This window comes from Clarias gariepinus, chromosome 11 (assembly GCF_024256425.1).
Source record: "Clarias gariepinus isolate MV-2021 ecotype Netherlands chromosome 11, CGAR_prim_01v2, whole genome shotgun sequence".
Taxonomy (NCBI): Eukaryota; Metazoa; Chordata; class Actinopteri; order Siluriformes; family Clariidae; genus Clarias; species Clarias gariepinus.
Genome location: NC_071110.1, coordinates 25,847,972 through 25,864,032, shown reverse-complemented (window position 1 = coordinate 25,864,032; position 16,061 = coordinate 25,847,972). Strand labels below are relative to the sequence as shown.

The following is a 16,061-nucleotide window of genomic DNA, read 5'->3' as shown; positions in this document are numbered from 1 at the left end:
GAGCCACGCTGCACTCCTGGGGATCACAAGCCGATCTGGCCAAGGTGCGCGAGACGGAATATCCCCTTATTACTCTCGCCCTCTCTTCCGATCAGGAAGTCTCTCCTTCCATTTCACAAGCGCACTCCGGTGCTTCTTGTGAGTGTGTAGAAGAGATTCCCTCTCTTGCTTCTGTAGAAATGGAAGTAGCTACCTCAGAACGCTCCTCTAAGGAGGATAGGGAATATGAGGAGATGCTTAAAGTCATAATGCATGTGGTCGAACGGCTGCACATTGATTGGCCGAAGGAGCAAACCTTCCCCAAACATTCTAAATTAAATGACAGATTCCTGTCAGGTGGCCTGGAGCCACAACGCTGCTCTCTGCCCTTTTTTGGCGACCTCCATAACGAATAAACTCGTTCTTGGAGCAAACCTTATTCTTCCCGTATTTTTGTACCATCAACTTCGTTTTATGTGAATATCGTTGATGCAAAAGCACGAGGTTATATGATGCCCCAGATAGAAGAGACTGCCGTGGGCTATCTCTCTCCTGGAACATCATCCTCACTGAAAAAGCCAACACTTCAATCCAAGCCGTGTAGATCTTCTTTTACCCTGGTAGGAAAGGCTTTCTAAGCAGCAGGTCAGGCCGGCGCTTCTTTGCACACCATGGCGGTTTTTGCAGGCGTATCAGGCTGATCTGCTAAAGGATTTGAGCATGAGCGGTACCGTGAATGAGATAGCATTCACAGAATTACGCCGGGCTACTGACTTGTCCCTTCGTGCGATCAAGCAGACGGCCCGTGCTATCGGCCGTTCTATGGCTTCCCTGGTGTCCGCAGAGAGGCACCTGTGGTTAAACTTGACAGGCATTAAGGATAAGGATTGAACATTCATCCTTGATGCCCCAGTCTCACCTTCCGGCCTGTTTGGCGACGCTGTTAATTCCATCGCCACTAGGTTTCGGGAAGCTAGGCTATATGAACAGGCTTTCGGGAAATTTCTCCCACGCCGCAGAAGGAGAGCATCAGCAGCCGGGCACATCAGATGGTTTTTGAATTTTTAAATATTTAAAACAAATAATATAGAAGCTTAATAATTTAAATATTTAAAAACAAGTAAATTTGCAATATTGACCATTTTAACTGCTTTGTACAAAGGATCAGATTTTTCTCATGCCCAAGCTCCTCTCTTGAAGCATGTGCACAAAAAACACTGCACCAATGCACAGTGTAATAAATGCAAAAAGAGGAAATGTCAACTATTTAGATTAATATTTTTTTATAAGCAAATTTAAAACAGACACTTTTTAAACTACCAAGTCCACTGTATCTTTTTGCTGGTGGAAATCAATAAAATCTAAAACTTTTATTGGCCACACACAAAGCCCAGCCCTCAAACTTCTCATATCCCAGTCCCATCAAGCACCCATAGGATGTGCCATAAAAAACAAGTATGCCAAGGCACCACCTTGCAACTCTCAGGATCCAAAAGGATCTGCTGCTAGACACCACAGCACATTTATGGAGCTATGCCCTGAGGGGTTAGGGCCACCATAGTGGCATATGGAAAACACAAATCCAAGGTGGTTTTAATGTTATGGCTAAGCAGTGTAGTATTCCATTTAATTTTATTTAATTTGTATAGCATTTTTAACAATTGTCATTGTTGCAAAGCAGCTTCACACGATCAATCATGGTAGGCATGCCAAGCGCAATGGTTGCAAGGTAAAACTTCCTGCGATGGCAATAGGAAGAAACCTTTAAAGGAACCATACTCAACACAGAACCCATCCTCATTTAAGTGATCACGGATAGCAAGAATTGATCTCCAATCATATGTACTGTACACTAAAAAAAATAGCACTTTGGTTGAACATGACTCAATAGTGGACAGTGGTTCTACATGATTACACCACATTATCTTAACAACATTGGATTATGTTTAACCAACTTGAAATATTTGTGTTCATTTAACATGAACAGCTAACTTTGATTGAACATTATTTGAATTATTAACCTGTATGAGATGGCGCCGCGGATGGCTGCCTCGGTGTGGAGCTCTCTATCCGTCTTACTGTTTTTGTTAGTTTGTCCTGTTTTTTATTTCTCAAATGTTACTTATACCAGGGATGAACTGCTGAACATTCAGCAGGACACATCACACAATTTTCAACCAGTTTTCGATGTTTTAAACGTTTTTCTGAACATTGTAACTGGCAGAGCAGCGGCACTGTTGAAATGCTTTAAGAAGCGCAGGCGGGGGAGGAGAGCCAGCGCACTCGTCAAGCTCCGACAGCGCGGCTTTAGAACTGCACTGCCGAGTATACATCTGGCGAATCTCCGTTCTCTACCCAACAAAATGGACGAACTTTTCCTGCTCTCCAGGAAAAATAAGGACTTTTCAAACTCTGCTGTGCTGTGTTTCACGGAAACCTGGCTGAATGAAGGCATTCCGGACAACGCGCTACACCTGCCAGGCTTCCAGCTGTTCAGAGTGATCGCCACACAGAATCAACGGGGAAATCGCGAGGCGGTGGTTCATCTTCTCCCGACCTATAGGCAAAAACTTAAATCTGCTAAGACTGTAGTAAGGACAGTAAAAAGATGGACCAGTGAAACAGAGCAGGAATTACAGACCTGTTTTGACTGCACTGATTGGAGTGTTTCTGAAGCTGCTGCCACCAATCTGGACGAGCTCACAGATTCTGTAACATCCTACATCAGTTTCTGTGAGGACATGTGCATCCCTACCAGGACTTTTTTAACATATAACAATGACAAACCATGGTTTACAGCAAAACTCAGACAGCTTCGTCAGGCCAAAGAGGATGCCTACAGGAGTGGGGACAGGATCTTGTACAAACAGGCCAGAAACACAATAACAAGGGCGATCAGAGCGGCTAAGAGAAGCTACTCTGAAAAACTGGAAAATCAGTTTTCTGTAAACGACCCTGCTTCAGTGTGAAAAGGCCTGAAAACCATCACTAACTACAAGACGCCATCCCCCAACTCTGTAGGAAATCAACAACTGGTTGATGACCTGAATGATTCTATTGTAGATTTGAAACACCCAGTCTCACACCACACCCCTGTCCTGACCCTCTTTTTACACCACCATTATCACCTCTGGCAACCACCCTCTCTTACATTTACATTTAGGCATTTGGCAGACGCTCTTATCCAGAGCGACTTACAAAAAGTGCTTTAATGTTTACAACATTGGATACATACACTGGGTTAACTAGGTTAATAACTAAGTACCATTAGTCCAACACATCTGAGTTTTTTTTTTTTTTTTTTTTTTTCTCGGGGGGGTTAGTCCAAGTACTGGAGAAACAGATGCATCTTGAGTCGTCGTTTAAAGATAGTCAAAGTCTCTGATGTACGGACATCTAGAGGAAGTTCATTCCACCACCTAGGTGCCAGAACAGAAAAGAGCCTGGATGAATGCCGCCCTCGATCCCTGAGAGATGGTGGGATGAGGCGAGCAGTGCTGGAGGATCGGAGGGAACGTGGTGCAGTTCGTGGTGTAATAAGCGCAGAGAGGTAAGTGGGTGCTGAGCCATTTTTAGCTTTGTAGGCAAGCATCAGTGTTTTGAATTTGATGCGGGCAGCTACAGGAAGCCAGTGCAGGGAGCGGAGGAGTGGGGTGGTGTGGGAAAACTTGGGAAGGTTAAAAACGAGTCGTGCTGCTGCATTCTGGATCAGTTGCAGAGGACGAATCGTGGACAAAGGCAGGCCTGCCAGGAGTGAGTTGCAGTAGTCCAGTCTTGAAATAACAAGGGACTGAACAAGCACCTGAGTAGCCTGTGAAGAAAGAAATGGGCGAATTCTTCTGATATTGTAAAGAAGAAATCGACAAGAGCGAGTAAGGTTAGCGATGTGTGGGGAAAATGACAGATGATTGTCCACGGTTACCCCGAGATTGCGGGCAGTGGTTGAGGGAGTGATTTGGTTGTTGTCCATTGATATCACAAGGTCTTGACCTGGAGATGAGTCACAAGGGATAAACAACAGTTCGGTTTTACTGAGATTGATATAAAAAAAATAGCACTTTGGTTGAACATGACTCAATAGTGGACAGTGGTTCTACATGATTACACCACATTATCTTAACAACATTGGATTATGTTTAACCAACTTGAAATATTTGTGTTCATTTAACATGAACAGCTAACTTTGATTGAACATTATTTAAATTATTTACCTGTATGAGATGGCGCCGCGGATGGCTGCCTCGGTGTGGAGCTCTCTATCCGTCTTACTGTTTTTGTTAGTTTGTCCTGTTTTTTGTTTTTATTCTTTAAAGATACTGTCCGGATCTTCATATAGGTAGACACAAAGATTAATTAAAAGTTAATAATTGTGTGTGTGTGTGTGTGTGTGTGTGTGTATGTGTGTGTGTGAGAGAGAGACTACTCCACCACTAATTTTAAAAAAAGATATCTGTTTAATTACTGATGTACCACCAGCCCTTTTATCAAGCATCTTATTACAATGTTGTTTTGTTCAAACCACAGTTATAAGTTAAGATAACATAACTATATATATATATATATATATAAGTATAAATATACTTATATACTTTTCGCCAAACAACAGAAATATATGCAGTGGACCGACCTGTGACACGTGGCTAAATGTATATATTGTTATATATATATATATTATATGGTGTGAAAAACTATTTGCCCTCTTCCTGATTTCTTATTCCTTTGCATGTTTGTCACACTTAAATGTTTCTGATCATCAAAAACAGTTAACTATTAGTTACAGATAACATAATTGAACACAAAATGCAGTTTTTAAATGTTATTAAGGAAGAAAAAAAAACTCCAAATCTACATGGCCCTGTGTGAAAAAGTGATTGCCCCCCTTGTTAAAAAATAACTTAACTGTGGTTTATCACGCCTGAGTTCAATTTCTGTAGTCACCCCCAGGCCTGATTACTGCCACACCTGTTTCAATCAAGAAATCACTTAAATAGGAGCTACCTGACACAGAGAAGTAGACCAAAAGCACCTCAAAAGCTAGACATCATGCCAAGATCCAAAGAAATTCAGGAACAAATGAGAACAAAAGTAATTGAGATCTATCAGTCTGGTAAAGGTTATAAAGCCATTTCTAAAGCTTTGGGACTCCAGCGAACCACAGTGAGAGCCATTATCCCCGAATGGCAAAAACATGGAACAGTGGTGAATCTTCCCAGGAGTGGCCGGCCGACCAAAATTACCCCAAGAGCGCAGAGACAACTCATCCGAGAGGCCACAAAAGACTCCAGGACAACATCTAAAGAACTGCAGGCCTCACTTGCCTCAATTAAGGTCAGTGTTCACGACTCCACCATAAGAAAAAGACTGGGCAAAAACGGCTTGCATGGCAGATTTCCAAGGCGCAAACCACTTTTAAGCAAAAAGAACATTAAGGCTCGTCAATTTTGCTAAAAAACATCTCAATGATTGCCAAGACTTTTGGGAAAATACCTTGTGGAGACAAAAGTTGAACTTTTTGGAAGGTGCGTGTCCCGTTACATCTGGCGTAAAAGTAACACAGCATTTCAGAAAAAGAACATCATACCAACAGTAAAATATGGTTGTGGTATGGTCTGGGGTTGTTTTGCTGCTTCAGGACCTGGAAGGCTTGCTGTGATAGATGGAACCATGAATTCTACTGTCTACCAAAAAATCCTGAAGGAGAATGTTCGGCCATCTGTTCGTCAACTCAAGCTGAAGCGATCTTGGGTGCTGCAGCAGGACAATGACCCAAAACACACCAGCAAATCCACCTCTGAATGGCTGAAGAAAAACAAAATGAAGACTTTGGAGTGGCCTAGTCAAAGTCCTGACCTGAATCCTATTGAGATGTTGTGGCATGACCTTAAAAAGGCGGTTCATGCTGGAAAACCTTCAAATAAAGCTGAATTACAACAATTCTGCAAAGATGAGTGGGCCAAAATTCCTCCAGAGCGCTGTAAAAGACTCATTGCAAGTTATCGCAAACGCTTGATTGCAGTTATTGCTGCTAAGGGTGGCCCAACCAGTAATTAGGTTCAGGGGGAAATTACTTTTTCACACAGGGCAATGTAGGTTTGGATTTTTTTTCTCCCTAAATAATAAACACCATCATTTAAAAACTGCATTTTGTGTTTACTTGTGTTATCTTTGACTAATAGTTAAATGTGTTTGATGATCAGAAACATTTTGTGTGACAAACATGCAAAAGAATAAGAAATCAGGAGGGGGCAAATAGTTTTTCACACCACTGTATTACACTAAAAATATAGAGATATGTTGTAGTAAAATAGTAAGTTAGCAGTTTGTAATTGTGTTTAATGGGAGAAGACCTACAGAGCATGGCTAGAGTTCAGCAGTCTAATTGCTTCAGGGTAAAAGCTGTTTTCGAGCCTGGTGATACCGAACTAGATAGAACCAGGCTCCCAAGCCCAGCTTGTTTTAGCTTTCTAAGGAAGTAGAGGTGCTGGTGGGCCTTTTTAATCAGGCCCGAGGTGTTGACGCTCCAGTTTAAGTCCTTAGCCATATGGACGCCTAGATACTTAAAGCTGGAGACCACTTCCACAGCTGCTCCATCAATGTGTAGGGGAAGAGGAGTTCACTTGTCCTTTCTGATGTCCACCACCATCTCTTTGGTCTTTTTACATTGATGCAGAGGTTATTTCCCCTACACCACTCTACCAGTTGTTCTACCTCCTCTCTGTAATAGGATTCATCGTTGTCAGTGATGCGTCCCACTACTGTTGTGTCATCTGCAAATTTGACTATATGACAGCTGGAGTATCTCGCTATGCAATCATACGTCAATAGAGTGAACAGGAGGGGGCTCAGCACGCAACCTTGAGGCGAGCCTGTGCAGATGGTGATGGTGGAGGAGATGGTATCATGGATCCTGACAGTTTGAGATCTGTTGGTCAGGAAGTCTAGGACCCAGTTCCCTACTGAAGGGCTTAAGCCAAGAGAGGAAAGCTTTAGAATTAATGTCTGTGGAGAGATGGTGTTGAAGGCAGAGGAAAAGTCCAGGAAAGGGATATATAGCTCCGACCGGAAACTAACAATGAAATAAATTGTTATACCTATTGGATCGTTTTTCACGTCTAAACCTAATCCTTTCTGTAATACAAAACGTTTTATTGTTGTATAGTGAGAGAAAAATATTGTTAGATTGATATGCGCATGCCCAATAGCAAGAGCTGTATTACTTCTAGCCTTAACTGTATTAAACCCATAATCAAAATTAAATTACAATTATTTAAAAGAATATAGTACCACAAGCTGTTCATTAAATTTTTTATGTAATTTTAATATTTTTGCAATACTGTTAACTTTGTATTGGTTAAACAAGAACAAAAAAAAGTTACAGAATTAGTAATTCAGAATGTTTTGAACTGACAATTGTTTTTCTGTAGTTTTACTAAAAGTGCATGAAAACTAAAAACACATTGCCTGATAAGGACAATTATGGTTCATAAAACACCACAATAAGGAGGAGGAGGAGTACAATTTAGTAACCTTTGAAGCGGCACTAACTTAGTAAATAGACACAATTTTAGCCAATAAAACATTTATTTAATTCCAAATGTGGAGGCAGAGCTGCTCTGTTTAAGAGCTTGTCTTTACAAGTTAAAAAAAAATTAATAACCCCTCCACCCAATCTAGTCATTCATTCATGCTGTAGTAGCAGTCCATAGAACAAAATCCGTCAAACTCTCTGTCAGAATAAAATGCTGTAAACACTCCTTTCCGTCCGATGCCACAGTAACATGTGTCTGTCGACAACAATTAAGCAAACAATTAAATGACGAAAATAAAGAAAAAATATTATTTATATTGACTAACCACACCAAGCCTTACCACCGCCATGTTCTTTTACGCTAAACTAAAGGTACTTACATATAAATAGGATTACCACTGATTGGCCAACGCAGAAGCCCCATTAAAGGTTGAAAATTAATGCTTTTCTTGGTTTTTGGGGTTTTATCCAATCAATCGAGTAAGATACGACATTATTAGTCGACAGAATAATCGATTGTTAAAATAATCGTTAGTTGCAGCCCTAAAAATCTTACCTTTTTCAGGTCCTGACCTCCCAAGATGGACAGAACTGCAGCGGGTAACGGATGGGCTAATGCATGGGCTGAGAGTCAATTATCTCTGCGCAGGTGTAGTTTGATTCGTCTTGCTCTTCTGTTTCTTTAGCGGTTCATGACAGCTGGTGTCTCGCTACTGCCCCCTGCTGTATGTATGAAATGTTGACTTAACATGAATTTGTACGGTCAAGTTGAAACAAAATTACGTTTACCCTAATCGAAAAAAACAACATTTAAATAAACAAAAGTCATGATGATGATGATGATGCTATCTCTCATCTTCTTCACACATCACTTACTCACTTGGACACTAGAAGTGGGAATTATGTTAAAATGCTCTTCATCGACTACAGCTTAGCATTCAATACCATAATTCCCTCCACACTCACCACCAAGCTGGAGCACCTGGGACTCAATTCATCTCTGTGCCAGTGGATCTCTAATTTTCTAACTGGCAGACCACAGGCAGTAAAGAGACATTTACCTGGGTGGACATGTCTCAGCCTTCCTCACTCTCAGCACTGCAGCCCCCCCCGGGGTTGAGTTTTGAGCCCCCTGCTGTACTCTTTGTACACGTATGACTGCGTGGCCACTACCAGCTCCACTACCATCATTAAGTTTGCTGATGACACCGTCGTGGTGGGCCTGATCTCTAACAACAATGAGTCAGCCTACCTGAAGGAGATTGGGAATCTGGAGAACTGGTGCCAGAGGAACAACCTCCTTCTAAACGTCAGCAAGACAAAGGAGTTGATAGTGGACTTTAGCACTAAGCAGGAGAGGAACTACCAGACCCCCATTATCATCAAGAGCCCAGTGGAGAGAGTGAAGAGCTTCAAATACCTCGGTGTTCACATCACACAGGACCTGTCATGGTCCTGTCACATCAACACCATGGTGAAAAAAGGCCAGACAGTGTCTCTACCACCTCAGACGCTTGAGAGACTTCAGACTGCCCTCCAAGGTTCTCCAGGAACTTTTACTTCTGTACCATAGAGAGCATCCTTAGGGAAACATCATGACCTGGTTGGGAACAGCACCATGCAGGACAGACGAGCTCTACAGAGGGTGGTGCGATCAGCTGAGCGCATCATCCGCACCAAGCTTCCTGACCTGCACTCGATCTACAGCAAGCGGTGCTGGACCAAGGCCAGGAAAATTTTCAAGGACCTCAGCCATCCCAACAATGGACTATTTTCTCTGTTGAGGTCAGGAAAGCGATTCCGCTCCCTGAAGACCAACACAGAAAGACTGAGAAGGAGCTTCTTCCCGCAGGCAATACGGTCTCTTAATCAGTACACCAGACAGTTTTTGCACTCACTGTGGACATTCTGGACATTCACTTACACTAACCCTAACCCTTACTCTTTTTGCACACACGCGCGGGTGTGTTGCGCCCCTAGAAATGGGGAGAAATAATCACAAGAGTGATATGTGGTGTTTCCTCAACAATAGATTTACTGCAATGAATATTCAAAAATATAACAATTCACAGAAATGCAATTAACAGGGTTGCAATTGTTGTAGGAGAATACATACTCACATACATACTATATTTCCCTGAGACATTTTAGTTATTGTCAATAGGCACAATTCACATTTTTCCAGCTTTTTCAGTAACCCATAGAGTAAATTTAACTATATGAACTCTTAGAACAACTATTCTGCTATATTTATAACTATAAAGTGCACAAAACATACTGCATGCACAATAATATATTTGCAAATATAAACGTGATAGCTGAATTTAGCTATACTGTCATGCAGGCACTCCACTTCCCCCCCCCCCCCCCCCCACACACACAAGCATTACTATACACAATGTAGCTAACATTTACTTCAAAATACTTTGAACACTCCAAATTTGTTAGCAAACAATTACATTTATTTAGAGGTGTCAACTACTGGAAACACCTAGAAATGGGGAGAAATAATCACAAGAGTGATATGTGGTATTTCCTCAACAATAGGTTTACTGCAATGAGGAAAATAGTGGAATTTCCCCAAGGTATGTGAGAGAGGACCAAAGCAATCGATCCCAGGCTAGCCGACTGAGACAAGTTTGTAGATCTCTGATAAAACTTATCACAGTCTTTATAAAAATATAAACAATTAAAAATTAAATCACAGGATTAATGCTATGACATATTCTGACACTGACATAAGGCAATCTGGATTTATAGTGCCTCTATAATTTTTTTACAAAATATAAACACATTTCAACCTGTCACAGGTGCGTTACAATAATAATAAGAATAATAACAATAATAAATTCAGAGCATTACTACTACTAATAATAATAATTCTGAATGGAGAAAGCGCAGTCAAAGAAGTATCATCATTGAAAGAGAGAAGAACATAAATAAATACATACCAGTTTGAGCTTGACACGTTTATGAGCTCTGTCGCTTGCTGTCAATGGGCGCCTAAGAGACACAACACATTTTCGGCTTCAGTAGACACACAATACTTTAGACTAAAACACGACCGCCCCCTACAGGTGATGAAGGGCATTTTTACAGCTTGCCACGCGCAGCCGCGGCAAGTCGTGGGATCCCTTTTTCGAAAACGTGCGTTTTTAAAGGCCAGATCTGTACACTAGTGTCCACTGCACAACTACAGTACACATATGTCACCTTCAAGTATATTTGCACACCCGCTGGACATTCTGTTCCCAGTCACTTTAAACACTTTAAATATATGACATTTTCATTTATATTTAAATTATATTCAACTTCATTCCCACACAAAAAGTCCATAAAGTCTATATCTCTGTATTGTACAGCTGTTTCTTGTTTTCTATATTGTTTATATATGTTTCTTATATTGTATATTTTGTACTGTACAGTTATGTTATTTTATTTTAATTTTATATTTATTTTATTCTTACTTAGTTAAATTTACCTTTTGTTTTCTTTTTCATATTTATTTTTAAATTCATAGTCTTTTATTTTAAGGTCACAGGCAGTTGTCTAAGCATTTCTCTGCATATCAGACTGTGTATGTGACAAATAAAATTAAAATTTGAAATACGATTACTATGAGTACAGTGGAACCTCGGATTACGAGCATAATTCGTTCAAGGAGTGGGCTCGTATTCCAAAAACGCTCGTAAACCAAATTTAATTTTCCCATAAGAAATAATGGAAACTTAAATTATTCGTTTTACAGCCCAAAAAAATAAATATATATAAAATAATTGATACAAAATATTAAGTAAAAATAAAACACACACACATTAACGGAAAGACTGTTGGTCTCATTAAAATTATAAAGCTTCTCGTAACAGCTCGTTAATCCATGCTCGTGTAATGATGAGATGGACAAACTGGTCGATGCCTCTGTTCTTTTATTTTCTGCATTGTCAGGTTATATTAAAACTTTCTTGTGGATCCTGCACTTTAATCCAACTAAAAAAACTACTAAAGAACAAAACTCAGACTCAATATCCTAACTTAAATCTCACATTTGCGTTCACACACACCGGACTGCATTACCCACAATGCATCTCCCACACTGGACTACACTTCCGTAAACAACAGTCATAAATCAACGTCTTTCTCCCGCTACACTGTTTTTTCTTTAAAAAAAAAAGCAATAAACATCGCAAATGACACTCGTGTGAGCGCAAACTAACAGAATCACTGCTGTAAAGTAAAACAAACAAACAAATGACCCAGCACCCTACCTCTGAAAAGATTTGCTACAGAGTTTCTCCGGAGAGCAGAGTGTGTGTCTCTTGCCTTTATTTCTGTGCGCACGTGTGTGTTAGTGAATGAGGGTTTCACACACACACACACACACAGCGGGCACAGTGTCTAATTACGCTTGCGCTCGCACACACAAACACACACACCGCGATGAGGAAGAAAATAGATTTTTAACCTCTGTATTGAGAATTTCTTTTGCCTTACTCGTATGCACACACGTGTGTTATAAGAAACAGTACACGCGCTGTACATCCCGCTCTTCCGAACACATAATAAAATATGTTTCACACACACGTATTGATTATACCAAGAGACGAGCACTAAGTCCCAGCAGGGGAGATGAATACCCGCAGTGCAAGAGAGAGAAAAACCGTTGGCTCAGTTGTGATGACGCCACGCTCGGTGTCAAAACAAGCAGCGCATGCGTTATACATGATACTCGGAGCTCGTGAACCACGACAATGCTCGTTTTTTAAGTCAAAATTTATTAAAAATCTTTGCTCGTAATCCGAGGTTCCACTGTATACTAAAAATAATTACATTATGTAAAGTGCACAACTTGCCTTGTTTTTTTTTTTTTTTTTTAGTGTATGTTAGGCAGAAAGTTCAACATAACAGTTAATGTCTTTAAGTTAATATGGAGTCCAGTTCGTTATTGGAGGCTCAGACAGACTGTAGGAAATTCCAGTCCTGAATTGTCAAGCGACTGCAGTCACAAGTCCTCAGAGAATAGCTGTCAGTCGAGGCTACAGGGCATCCATACGACGAGATCTCCAACCAAAAGTGGGGTTACTGGAAGAGTCAGTTCCAAAGAGCACACAGGGTCTGGTTCACTGGAAGCTCAGGAGCAACATGTGCAGCTCGACAGAGAGACAGGAGGAGCGAAAGAAAACGAGAGAGGGAGAGAGAGATAAGAGAAGAGAGAAGAGGAGAGGGAAGGGTGCAGAAGAGAATGAGAAATAACAGGTATGGTCACAGTCACATAATGTATAAGATGAATGTATATTTATTGTGTATTATGTATTATGGCAGTCTTTATCACCACTCAAACCACACAAATGGGTAAGACCAAAAGATCAGGTTTCACCCAGCTTGACTTAAAAAAGAATAAAATGAGTAAACACATTTTAATTCTCCCCAGACACCATTACAAATTAGATCAGGGCTTTTAAATTACTGTAAAATGACCCCTTACCATACCTGCCCAACACAAATAAACATTTGATCTAAAGTGGAAAGGTAAAATGAGTCCGTTATTGCCTAAGATATAGCAATAAAATACACCTGACATAAAGTAAGAGACAGAAGAACTCCACTAAAGAAGTCAAAAGAAGCCGGAGAATAGAAGGTCTGGAATAGCTGTGACAGGCCCAACAAATGTGGCCAACTATGAGATGATGATGATGATGATAATAATAATAATAATAATAATAATAATAATAATAATAAAACAATGACAATAATAATAATGACCCACCAATACTTGGCACAGCATGATACCTTAGATTCTGAAAACTATAATGTTTTATTGTTACTGAAAATAATAGAAATGTCCTATCAAAATACTTTTAAAAATAACTTGTAAAAACAAGCAAAAGTAAAACATGCAACCCAAAAACATAAAGCCATGGTTTAAATACACTTCTTGACCTTGGATTTTAAGTTTTATAGGGAGCACAGATGGGACTTTGAATAGAATGAGAAAAGGTCATCAGGTCTGATCAGTTCAGATTAACTCAAAGTGATGGCATATCAGGGTGAAATGGAAAGCACATAAAGCAAATACACCCATCAGGCATAGTGCTCACTGTACAACACCTCTTAAGACAGTGTTATGATGTTGGTCTGTTGGTCAGGTCTAGCTTCAGCAATGTTACTGTATGTGACAATAAAACAATAGTTTGCCTGAAGAATGCTTTTAACACATAAATTGGCCAACAAAGAGCCCTGACCTAAACCCAATTTAAAGTGCTGACTGTTTATACCTGCTATCTCTTTTTCTCTTATCTCCTTTATTTTCTCTTCTCTCTCTATCTCTCTGTTGAGCTACACATGGTGCTCCTGTGCTATTAGTGATCCAGACCCCCTCTGCTCTCTGGACCTGACTGACTCATCCTGGTGCTCTGTTTCTAGTTGGAGATCTTCTCGCATGGAGGCCGCTGTGTGGTCTGCTTTGGATGTATGTTGTGTCTCTGGACGATTCCGGTCACACTTTACCATGCAGACGGTTCTGGCCCCAACTTATGCAGCAGTTCTTTGAAGACTTGTGACTGTAGTCGCACAAAAGTTCAGGACTTAAATTCCCTACAGCTTTTATTTGTGCCTCCAATAACAAAATTGGACTCTACAATAACTTAAACAGTTATCCTCTTATATTGAACTTCTAGTTGCCTAACACATAATAGGACTTTTGACTGTATTTTTGGCTGCAAACCAATTCTGGTTATCTGTTATTACCCGAATGAGAATGGGTTCCCTGTTGAGTCTGGTTCCTTCCTATTGCCATCACAGGAAGTTTTTCTTTGCCACCTTTGCCCTTGACTTATCAAGGACAATCTGATCATTTATTCCTATTTTCTCACACATTCCATACTAATTTTCCAAATTTTCTTTTGATTCTGTAAAGCTGCTTTGCGAAAACAACCACTGTTGATAAATGCGCTATACAAATAAAATTTAATTGAATTAAATATTTGCAGTTGGATGTGCATTCCAACTGCCACTATCCTTACAGTTTAACATGAGCTGACAAAGACTTGGCCTTAACCTAATTAACTGGTTCTAATGGTAACCAAAAACGTACTTACTATTATCGCTGAGACCCTCTGCTTAGCTCAAGTTATGGATGTTGCAGCCATAACATTGAACCAACTTCACAGGAAGTGACCCTTAGTTCTTTGACACCATTGCGCAAAGAAAAAACTTGATGCAAAATAATGCAGCATAAATAATAATAATAAAACTTTACATACATAAAAAACTTTTTTTATTTGCAAATTTCTTTCTTAAAATGTACCCGTATACAGTATGCCACCTTTTTCTTAACACGTTATTCAAAAATAAAGGGAACTAACTGGTACCTTCCTTGTTACTGCGGTGGTACCCTTAGTTACAGTATTTCACATACACTTTTTACTTGAAGAGGTGTAAACAGAAATGCAGAAAGTCAAATAGACCCCAAAAATTTTAAAATAAAATGTGTACACCAAAATTGTCTGATTAGACTATACAGTACCCTAAGTATATAGTATATAACTCTAAGCATGTCTAGAAATGGTCAAAATCACAGAGGCCAGTTAGCTGGTTATTTAAGGGTGGACTCCAAAGACAAATAGCTAATAATCTTAAAATAAAAAATACTATCAATTGCCTTTTCAATTTATCTCAATTTTAAGAAATATTTAACAGAAAGCATGTGCTGGATATATTTACATACAAACATTACATGCAAGGTTAATTTAGCTCTTTTCAGATAACATTATTTGGCAGTGGTCTTAAAACAAATATACAATAGCTGTCAAAAAAAAGATGCACTATCTAAGATTTAATTAAATCATGTTTATCTTGGATCACAGCACATAATGTGCTGGCCAGTTCATGTGTGAAAATTATAACTCATACAGTACTCTCAGAGCCACTCATAAATTTGGTCATTCAGTACATTAAGATCATCAGCTAATTTCAGTTTATTACCACATAAAGTTGCAGAGGCTAGACCTGACCAACTTAAGCAACCCTGGATCATAACACTGCCTCCAAAGGCTTGTAAAAAGGGTGATGGGTGATGAAGTATTATGGGTGCATCACTTCATGCACTTCTCTTCTTACCCTGACACACTCATCGATTTGAAATAGGATCAATCCCAACTCATCAGACCACATTTTCCATTGTTAGCTCCCTGGGAAATTCCCTAGCTGAACTTCCCTAGTTGACAGTTTGGCACAGTCCTTATAGGTTTTGATAACGTGTAGAAGGCTTCTTAACCCAGTTCAAGTAATTTCAAATCTCCTTAGTTATTTTATGTATGGCGGCTTGATGGCTTACTGGTTAGCACTGTTTCCTTTTACCTCCAGGATCTGTTTAATTCCCACCTCGGGGTCTGTGTGCATGGAGATTGTATGATTTCCCCGTGCTTGGTGGGTTTTCTCTGGGTACTAAAGGCATGCAGTGCAGGTAAACTCGCATTCCCAAATTGCCTGTAGTGTGTGAATGAGTGTGATTGTGTATGTGTGTGTGCACCTTGTGTTGGATTGGCACCCCATACAG

At 40.0% G+C, this 16,061-nt stretch overlaps 1 protein-coding gene across 1 annotated transcript in view; it reads right to left on the bottom strand.

The window, feature by feature from the left end:
• LOC128532870 (alpha-2-macroglobulin-like) overlaps nt 1-10,510 on the bottom strand; it is a 30,720-nt gene extending 20,210 nt beyond the window's left edge. Inside the window, exons 1-2 of the mRNA XM_053506985.1 lie at nt 10,459-10,510; nt 8,064-8,230 (exon numbers count right to left, since the gene is read on the bottom strand). The gene's annotated coding sequence lies outside the window, so the exon portion shown is untranslated. The remainder of the gene's footprint in view (nt 1-8,063; nt 8,231-10,458) is intronic.
• Nucleotides 10,511-16,061: the final 5,551 nt, after the last annotated feature.